Source organism: Mus musculus, chromosome 1 (genome assembly GCF_000001635.26).
Source record: "Mus musculus strain C57BL/6J chromosome 1, GRCm38.p6 C57BL/6J".
Lineage (NCBI taxonomy): Eukaryota > Metazoa > Chordata > Mammalia > Rodentia > Muridae > Mus > Mus musculus.
This window is the reverse complement of record NC_000067.6, coordinates 159,033,881-159,044,146: the sequence shown is the minus strand read 5'-3', so window position 1 is coordinate 159,044,146 and position 10,266 is coordinate 159,033,881. Positions and strand designations below refer to the sequence as shown.

Below are 10,266 nucleotides of genomic sequence, written 5' to 3'. Positions count from 1 at the left end.
AAGGTGACTACCAGCTCTCTTTCCAGTGAGAAAGAATTCTCATTTCCTGATGCTTCTTAAGTGCAAGTCTTATTGAGCCAATGTGTAGTATGTGTTCAACCTTGAACTCACAGGGACCAGTGATTATGGCATGCTGGCCGAGCTTAGCTGTCATATAAAGCTCTGGGAGATCAAGGCATTGATACCATGATGCTGGACTGTTAATGTTGATATATGACCTTTTAAGGTTACTGAATGTTCTCCATATTGCTGAATACAGTAGTTGATTCTTCCTCTTATATGATGGTTAGCACCACTGGTCACAGGGGGCCATTCCCATCATCTTATAACATTTTTGCCATTTGGATTGAATTCTCCCACCCCTCTCTGTCTTTGTGCTCTACTGTGTTCCTTTGCTAGTTCTTCTTATTTTCTCTGGTTGGATCAACTAGGGGCCCAATCAGAAACAATGTCAGTGACTTGAACAGAAAAACATACAATACGAAGACTATGCCAGTGTGTGGTTTTTATTAGCACACTTAGGCAATAGAGGAAAGTGGCTAAGAGAGGGACTAAAAGAGGACTCTAAAGGATGGAGAAGTAATAAATGAGTCTGGAGCCGAGAGGAATGAACAAGGAAGGAACCCTTCCCTAGCCCCAGCTGAGGTTTAGCTCTCTCTAATTGAGATCAGGCTGCCCCAGGCAAGAGAAGGCTACCAATGGTGAAGTAACTTGTCAGACATGGGCTGAGGCTGGAGGGGATGACTGCAGCTGGTCCAGGAGGGTTGTGGAGGCAAAGGCCTTTCACCCTGTCAGTCATCAGTTAATGGGGCCAAATGTAAGGCACTCACTTGTCAGGAGCTCTCTACCTTTGTAGCCTGTCAGGCTGAGGCATCAGAATCGAGCTCTTGCCTACACTACACTTCACCTGGCAGCAATTACATCGGTTCTACACACAGAATGTGTAAGGGATTGGATAGCAGCCATGCTCAAAGCCACCGTGACCCATCCCCTGGTTATGGTATCACAGAGGCCCCACTCCATCCCTTTGGTCTCAATATTTTAAATGTTTCACTCCACCGTCTTCTCACGTACTTTCTTTGAAAATGTTGGATATAAGTTTCTATATAGAAAGCACTTCTTCCCCCAGCTTCTTTCAGGCTGTTTTTAAAACGTCTTTGGTTTCCTATAGTTTGTAAATGATTCGTGCAACTTTAGCTTCTCTGCCTTTTATTCTACGTGGTGTTTTCTGACCTTCCTGTATCTGTGGGTTGGCATCAGAGGGCAATTTGGAGACACTTTCAGTCTCATTTGATCAAATGTGAATCCTGTTCCTCACTCTTCCCTTCTCATTCTTATATCCTGATTACGCCCATGATTTCTTATTGTCCCACATTTCTTGAATATTCTCTTCATGTCTTTTATTCTCTGTAATTAAGAAGTCCACCAAACGGACTTCATTCCTCGTACCACATTTTTGAGATCTAGCATTTATTTTTTGATTTCTTCGGAAAGGTGTATACTTTTCATTGTTGATGACATTGTATTTTCTTGGAACTCCAGGGAAAGGATAAAATTCAAAGATGGCTTGGAAGACTATAGGCAAAGGATGAAAGAGTTTTGAGAGGCGATTGAGCAAAGGAAAGAAGTTTGGAAATTACAGGGTGATGCATTGTGGGAAACATGAGGAAAATCATTGAAAGATAAATATTATTTTAGTGAGGATTATTTATGTAGATAAGTTTGAAGTGCTTTCCCTTTGGGGAGGATTCTGACCAACACTAGTAGTATACAGATAGCCTGCAATTCTCCAGCACCCACTCCCAGCCCTGCTGGGCCAAGTCTGCTTCTTCTGCCCTTGGGGCATCCAGACACAGCTGCACACTGGACGGAGTGGAAGGAAAGAAGCTTAGCTGGTGGGTTTAGACAGGAACTCTGTTCGGTGAGTGAGGGAAAAATATCCTTCTCTAGAGACCGTTCTCTTTTATTGGGGGTTAACAAGGGCTATACAAACCTTGGGGAGTCAGTGGGGGTTTTTGGGTGAGTGTGCATCATTGGCTGGGGCTGAGGTGCTAAGAATGCTTCATTTGCATGAGGGGGAATTCCAGGTACTGCTGGACATGTCTTTATAGGGAAAGAGGAAGTTTAACCTGTAATTTGGCCACCAGGCTACATGACTACCTTGGAGGTGGTGAAGGTGAAGGTTATAAGGCTTACATGCATTAGACATAGCAAGGAGGAAACAGTCCTTCTCCTGCTGGCCTCAGGATGAGCTTTTTGGAGTTTCAACATGTCTAGGGCTCACTCTTGCTCTGCACAGGGCCCCCCAGTCGCACAGCTTCCCTGATCCACACAGCCGCAAGCAGCTTCTCTACCCCATAACCCTGACTACCGAGAGAGCTGATAGCTAAGTTGCTGACTGCAGCAGTTCACCTTGCCCTTGACAGCACTAATCAGGTAGCCAGAATCTATCCAAGAAGCAAACTCTTGAGGGTCTAAAGCAAAAATTATGAGTAATGGTTAGAAATCTAATAATGAGAAATCCTCGAAATGAAAACGGTTTACTATCATTTCAAATTTTCATTACCTGTTTTTAGTTTTTCTAAGTCCAATTTGTCAAAAGGACACAGAAAGAAGAAGAAGCAAGCAAGAACTAACCCACGGGTAGCTGAGGCTAGGGCCAGTAGTCACAGAATAAGCAGAGTCTGTTCTGTATTTCAGTGGCCAGGCCCAGTGGGACAATCAGGAGGGGTTCCTTTTCCCAGAAGGTCTTTGTTTCAGTCCTAATTAGCATATTTGGAATGAAAGTATGTGTAAGGGCTGGTCCTAGGACCTGGTATGGGTTGAATCGTCAAGGAAATAAAACATTATTCCTTCTCCCAAGGAGTTTCAGATCCAAAAAGGGGTCAGGTATACAGGTGTATATAACACAAGGGAGGAATAAAAGAGAGAGAGAGAAGAGTGGAGATGAACTACATCATGATATATGGAGGCAAGAATATTCAGGCTCACTATTCCAAACTGACATAGGTTAAGATTCTACTTTTTCAGCTGGGGAGATGAGATGGGTCAGTGTGTAACGCTTATGCCATGTAAACAGGGGACCTGAGTCTGGATCCCCAGAACTTGTATTTAGCCAGGTGCAGGAGAGTTGCATCTAGAATCCATGCTTCAACATCGAGGTAGAAGGAAGAGGCAAGAGAAGTCTCTGATGCTGGCCGGCTAGCCTGGTATATCCAGAGGCAAAATATAGAGAGATCCAGCCTCAAACATGGAAGCAAGGACCAATATCCGAGGTTGTCCTCTGACCCCAAGCACCAACACACACACCGCACTAACACACACACACACACACACACACACACACTTTGAAAAAAAAGAGTCAATTCAACAGAAGCAATAGGTTGATTTAGGCTTGTGTATAGAAAACGTGGAGGGTGCTGCTTTTTAAAATAACTCCTGTTTTATGAATGATCAGTAAAAGTATCTTTGGAGTTATTAATTCCTTATGTTATTATTACATTCATTCTTTTCAGAATCATACTCTAGAGTTCTTCCTCCAGTTATTGTATGTGGATAGACATATACCCTTTGTAGATCTTTTCTGATCCTTAAAGAGAATAGGAGGGCAGAAATTCAGACATAAATTACATTCATGATAACAAAAATGTATAGTTTTATCCTATCATATGTTTATTAAAGTGTAGGATATAAAGGCTAGAGATTTTATATCTATCAGTAATTCGATACATATACTACATATATAATAGATATAGACATACACAATTCTATACATATTAGTTTATACAATTTATAAAATTGGCAGAAGTACATATAGAGAAAACATAATCAAAATATGGGAACCTATGGAAACAGGCTTACGACGAAGACTTTAAAGGAGTGATTTTACAATTATATTTGAGTTCAAGTTTGACTCAGCTCTTGAATAGTGTTGTGACTTAGAATCATTACCTAACTCTGAGCTTGTTTGCCTACCTGGACTCTTGGGATGATAAGACTGTCCACTCTATACACAGATGAGATGTGAAACTCCTAGAATGGTATAAAGTTCATGGTAAGTACTTCATCAATGCTTGTTGTATTTTGTTGTCTTATATCAGGGGAGGTTTAGTATGGCAGTAAAAGGGAACCCAAAGGTTCATTTCTTCTATCTTCTCTGTTTTGGTCAGTGTTCTTTTGTTGTGAAGAGACACCATGACCATGGTAACTCTTACATAAAGAAATCATGTAAGTGTGGCTTGATTATAGGTTCAGAGATTTGGTCCATTGTCATTATGGTGAGAACATAGCTGAGAGTTCTATGTCTGGATCTGCAGGCATCGGGAAGTGAGACACATTGGTACTGCCTTAGCCTTTTGAAACCTCAAAGCCAACTCCCAGTGACAGAATTCCTACTAAAACACACACACACACACACACACACACACACACACACACACACACACACACAGACATACACACACACACACACACACACACACACAGACATACACACACACACACACACACACACACACACACACACACACACACAGACACACACACACACACAGACACACACACACACACACACACAGACAGACAGACAGACAGACAGACACACACACACACACACACTCCCTAATCCTAATTATTCTCAAGTAATATCACTCTCCCTGATGCTTAAGCGTTCAAATATATGAGCTAAAGGAGGACGTTCTTATTCAAGTCACTGCTCTCCATCCTTGGCTATCTTGCTTCCACTTTCTATCATCCATATCCTCCTCATGGCAGTCCTGTGTGAATTGGGCTTAGATTTGGAGCAAACACTGAGGTGGGAATTTGATTCTGACTAAATATGGTTGTGTGATGTGTGCTCACACAGAAACACAACTATCCATACTCACAAATATAATGGAAGCTTAGTTTTACACAACAATGTTCACCATAACTATGTGATATATATTCTGATATTTTTATTCTGTTCCTTTTTATTCTCTATCATTAAAATCAGCATGCTCTAGCCACGTTAATTGATCTCATGAACAGCAATAGGAAGAGATTTGAGTTCAAATAACAACACCAGTATTAACATCACTCCTCTGGAACATATGGGATTCTAATGCATATTGATGCATCCCAAGGGCTGTGGTCTCCAGAGCCTTGAGTCAAATATTCTTTATGAATACTTTATAGAAAATAGCTTTCACTCAGAATTAACATACATCAGAGACGTTACCATATTGATCCCCTTGGATCTCCAGAAAGGCTAGTGACACATTTGGTAGGTAAATGACTGAGATTGGCAGTGTTGCTATAGCTTTAGGGGTCCCCTGGTAGAAACAGATTTGGGGGAAGATCTCTTACTAGATGCATGAGCCCTTCTGTCTGTTCTCACTACTGAGGCCTGATTGTATCAGTCATATTTCTTTGTAGTTTAAATACATATATCACTATTTAAAATATCTTTAGTGTCAAAAAGTTGGCCAAGCCTCAAGATCATTGCCCTGTTTATAATCTGAGTCTTGTATTGATCATAGCATCGATGATACTAAATGACCCATATCAGTTTGTATATTTTTCCTTCCACTAAACTATTAATTCCTTAAAAGTAGAGACTGATTTTTCACTTAGCCATTTATCTAAAGATTATATCAAACAGCCTACTGTGTAGCACACATTCAACAAATATTTGCCAAATTAATTGAGTGAATTAGTGGATGGCTTCAGATGATAGTTCTTCCCTCTTGGTATGACGTCATGGTAGCTGTATTACACCCTAAGAAAAACTGACACTACTGCCAGACAGGCGCTGCTTGGGTTGCATTTCTCTTAGGGCAAGTCCTTTGAATGTCTGGTCTTTTCCTTTGGTCTTTCCTTGGTTGAGATCTCAGAACAAATCTTCTATTACATACAATGTTTGATAAATGAATTAACTTTATAATAAATGTGTTTGCCTCACACATCCTCTGTAAAAATGAGAAGGATCACCTCAAAGGAGTGGTAGACGTATGCTGACTCTTTAGTTGTCAGAGAGCTTGATGACTGAGGCATTTGAGATACAGCTGGTGAATGGGAAGGGTCTTCTGATTATAGGGGTTTTATAAAATTCTTCATCTTACTTAGAAACCATCCCAGATCATATTTGTATGATATAGAAATCATGAACTATTCAGTGACCATCAAAACAAGCTTAAAACCTGAGCTAGGGAGAGAACATGGACCTTCTGTCCTATTCCCACTGCACTGCAGATCCAGTTTCTAAGGGCAACCACTTTTAAACTCTTCCCATTTGATGTTAGTCTCTCTCTGAGTCTCATGCTGTTGTCTTTTAAAATCTTATTTCAAAGGTAAGCTGATGACTTCTTGCCCAACCTCAATTCATTAAAATATTGGGCTAAACAGATAGCAAGACATCAGCTGTATTGCCTATAAAGCCCTCAGGATACTGAATCCATGGACACTGATAACCTGATCGAGATAGGTTTCCCAACTTCTAGATTTTCCTCCTTTGTGTAAAATCTATGACGTAGAAGCAGAGATGAATCCACATTCTCTGAAGTTAGGGCCATATCCCTAGAATGAGGGGGAACAGAGAAGGTAGAGGTTTTGTTCCTATTCCCAGATTTACCAGTCATACAACCCAGTTCTTCCTTGAGGATGAGTGAGAAATGACTCCTCTCACAAGGCTCTAGTAGGCATTATCACCTGCAGGGAGGCTACCAGTGTAAGAGTCCAGATGAGCCATCCATCTGTATAAGCCCCAAACACCTCAGTAGAAATATAGACCCAAGGCAGAGAGGAGAAGTCTGAACAGCTGATTACGGAACCGTTTCATCTCAGCTGGGGTAATAATTTTTCTTTTTTTGTCACTGGCCTGACTCAATACTCCAATCAGCTTGTGCTTCATCATTCTGAATCTTATTACCAGATGCTCAGGTCTGGGAGACCCAATTGTTAACATCATTGCACAAAATTAAATTAGATTTTTAGAAACCACACAAATATTAAGACAAAGCTATGGATATGTCTGAGCATAAATTAGACAGAAACTGAAGCCAAGTACTGTAAGAATGCTACGCCTCTTCAATTCTATTACATTAACACACCGATCATCTAAGCTGGGTCATGGAGTTGCCTTGGCACCATGAGCTCATTTTAGCATCTTTGTGAATGAATGTCCTTACTAGAAACAGAACTCTACAACTGACAAGGAATCAGAGTTTTGTGTTAGGATTGTATCTGAAGCTCCAGAATAAATCTTGGAATGGCATTTAAAGATCTTTCTGCAATGGGAGGCCACACACAGCACACAGGCACAATAGTGTTAAAGGCTTCCAAGTTAGGCTTGAGAAATTTGGTAGTCACTTAATTACACGGCCTCTGCAACTGATGAGATTGCCAACAGAGCAGTATTCTGTTGCATTTTTTTTTTCTCTAGCCCTTTGGGGATTTAAATTTGCAACCTGCATCAGCAAAACGTTTGGCATTTAATTCTATTAAAATCAAAGAGCCAAATTTCTGCCTCCTGTTACATGAGCACAGTTCTTACTGACGTCAATGGAAGCTGTGCATGCATAGCTGAGGGCAGCTTTTGGCCTGGGCTATGGACATATGAGAACTGGCACGGTGCTCACATTCGAGCTAGGTCTCACCGGCCTTCTGATAACATGTCGTCCTCATTTGTAACTTTCTCTCTCCCTTTTGGGGACTAAGCTTCAACCTAAACACAAATTAGCAACAACTACTAATAAAGAAATATTAGACAGAAGCAAATTTAAAGTAGAGGTGCCCAAGCTACCTGCGTGGTTAAGAGCAAAGTTCAGATTATGGGCTGCCTCGCCGTAAAGACTCCTTACTTTGTAGTTTACACATTTAATTAGGCAGGTGAAGGAGACCGGCCTTGTTTAGTTGCTTTCAATTTGTGTAGCTACACAGATATCAGCTTCCTGCTATTGCTATGCCAAAGACTGCAAGGATCCCTTATCTGGACAGAGGAAGCTGTCTACTGAATAACTACTAGGAAAAGGAATTCTAGATGACAAGCGATAACAGGTCTCTGTCACACAGTTAACCAGGTGCAGAGGCACTGTCTATTAAATCAGTTAATCCTCCCTGAGCTTCCTAATTCTTTTGTAAATGAAACTATAGGGAAGTGAAGGTACTTTCTAGCCAGAAGCTGTGGGTCTGGGGTTTGAGCCCTGGCCAGCTGACTAAGAAGAGAAGCTGCTGTTATTCACTCTGCAAAAACTGTCTCTTGGTTCAAACCTATGCTTTATTTATCATTAATTAGTTATTGTTCAGTTTCAAACCCAGCCCAAAAGGCTGAAGTGCCTTTCCTCACATGATCTGTGAATAAGAGCAAAGACCAGAACAAGGGTGTTTAACCCTCTAAACTATACTCTCTTCATTCCAATACAGTAAAACAAGGGCCAGGAACTACCCGATCCCCAAAAGAAATTTGTGTTTATGTCCTCTAATATCTCATTCCATTGGCAGACCATGCAACACAGACATCATCAACATGTTCATGTCTGTACTTAGGAATAATGCACTGTTTCACTTTCATTATTATTGTCAAAATTTCAATTAGGTTTTTACTGTTCTTCATGAATCATCTATTGCATCAGAAGCTCTTTTACAGCATATATATTTTAAAACTTATTTTGCAAATTTCAGAGAAGAGCTGAAGAGTTATAGTTACACACACACACACACACACACACACACACACTCAGCAAAAAAAAAAATATGATCAAGAACTTGAACCACTAGCTTCAGTTTTATTCTAGAACAGAGATTTCAAGCTGGAACCTTATGGGGAGCCCTTCCAAAGTTGTATTTTGCTTGGCCCATGTGGTGTTTTTTAAAACTAATAAGGCAACATTGAAGAAACTCAGAAATTTTGCATAAAAATAAGACTTGCTGGCTCTCACTGAACAAGAAGGATCTTGAAAGGCTGCACTGGGATTCCCAGAGAGCGGTTCTTAGCCAGACCTGGGTGGGGCCCACTTCCTTTGCAGGGAGCTAAAGCTCTCCACAGCCCTTCATTCCCCAGAGATTTCCACATCCTGTGAAAGAATGTCACCGGCCATTGGCTATTAGGTACAAAGTGTTGTTTTCCTGTCATCTGGCTAGCTCCATTCCCTTACCCTATCTTCCTGAGTCCTATAAGCATTTATTTACATTTGTACTCTAGAAATAGACAATATAGGACAAATATGCTCTATCTTTGACATGAAAGACTTTTCAATACTTGGAATCTACCGTGTCTTTAGCTGTCATTCTTTTAAAGATAGGTTTCAATTCCTTCTAGTACTGTCTCCTTTAACTGGATATTGTTGAACTGTCTAGATCCCTTTGAAAATAAAGCCTTAGTTAGTTAATTGATGCACATGTGTGCACACATGTGTGGAGGCCATAAGAAGGCAGCAGATCCCCAGAAGCTGGAATTGTGGGTGTTTATGGGATGACTAGATTGTTATGTGGGTCCTAGGGTCTGAACTCGGGTCCTCATGCTTACTCAGCAAGCACTCTTAACCACTGAAGCATCTCTCCAAACCCTCTAGGTCTCTTAAAAGAATGTGTTCAGAACTGGCAGAGTTATAAGCATGGACTTCTCCTATCCTTTACAATTCTTAAGTCCTATGTGTGCCTTCGGAGTTTGGAGAACCACATGTGTTGAGTGAAGAAGGGGGGCATTTTATATTCTATCTGTATAACATTCTTCCCTTTTTTTGAACACACCCCTTGCTTCCTGATTTGCCCTCCTTTGGAAACTGTTTGCTGCTTTAGAGACCTCTCCTTGACCACAGAGATTCATTCCAGAATGAGTATCTGTCACAAGCCAAAACAATTAATGTCTTTATCCATGACTTCTCTTTCTTTCTTTTTATGGACTTACTCTATGTGTATGATTGCTCTGCCTGCATGTGTATGTGTATGCATGGTTGTGGCGGTCAGGAGAGGGTATTGGATCACATAAAACTGGAGTTGCAGATAGATGTAAACTTTGGATAGTGTCAGCAACTTGGGTCCTTTAAAAGAACAACAGCTATTGACTGCCGAGGCTTCTCTCCTGGCCCTACCCTTGACTTCTAACTAGAACTTGAAAGTTTAGTTTCTGGGATTGTGCGAGTACTGGATATCCTTCTGATTTTGTGGCTGGCTGTCCTGCTTGTTAAAACTGCTGGTCAGTGATAAATTTTAGAAAGAGAGAAGTAGGTAAAATAGACACAAGGAAACATGACATGTGTCATATTTGAGTCCCTGGTGCCTCCCACACAT

At 40.9% G+C, this 10,266-nt stretch overlaps 1 long non-coding RNA gene across 1 annotated transcript in view; it reads left to right on the top strand.

Moving 5' to 3' along the window:
* Window positions 1-1,868: 1,868 nt before the first annotated feature.
* The window catches only part of Gm39687, a 54,091-nt gene continuing 45,693 nt past the window's right edge, over window positions 1,869-10,266 (top strand). The window contains exon 1 of the long non-coding RNA XR_865667.1: window positions 1,869-1,921. This is a non-coding gene — a long non-coding RNA (predicted gene, 39687). The remainder of the gene's footprint in view (window positions 1,922-10,266) is intronic.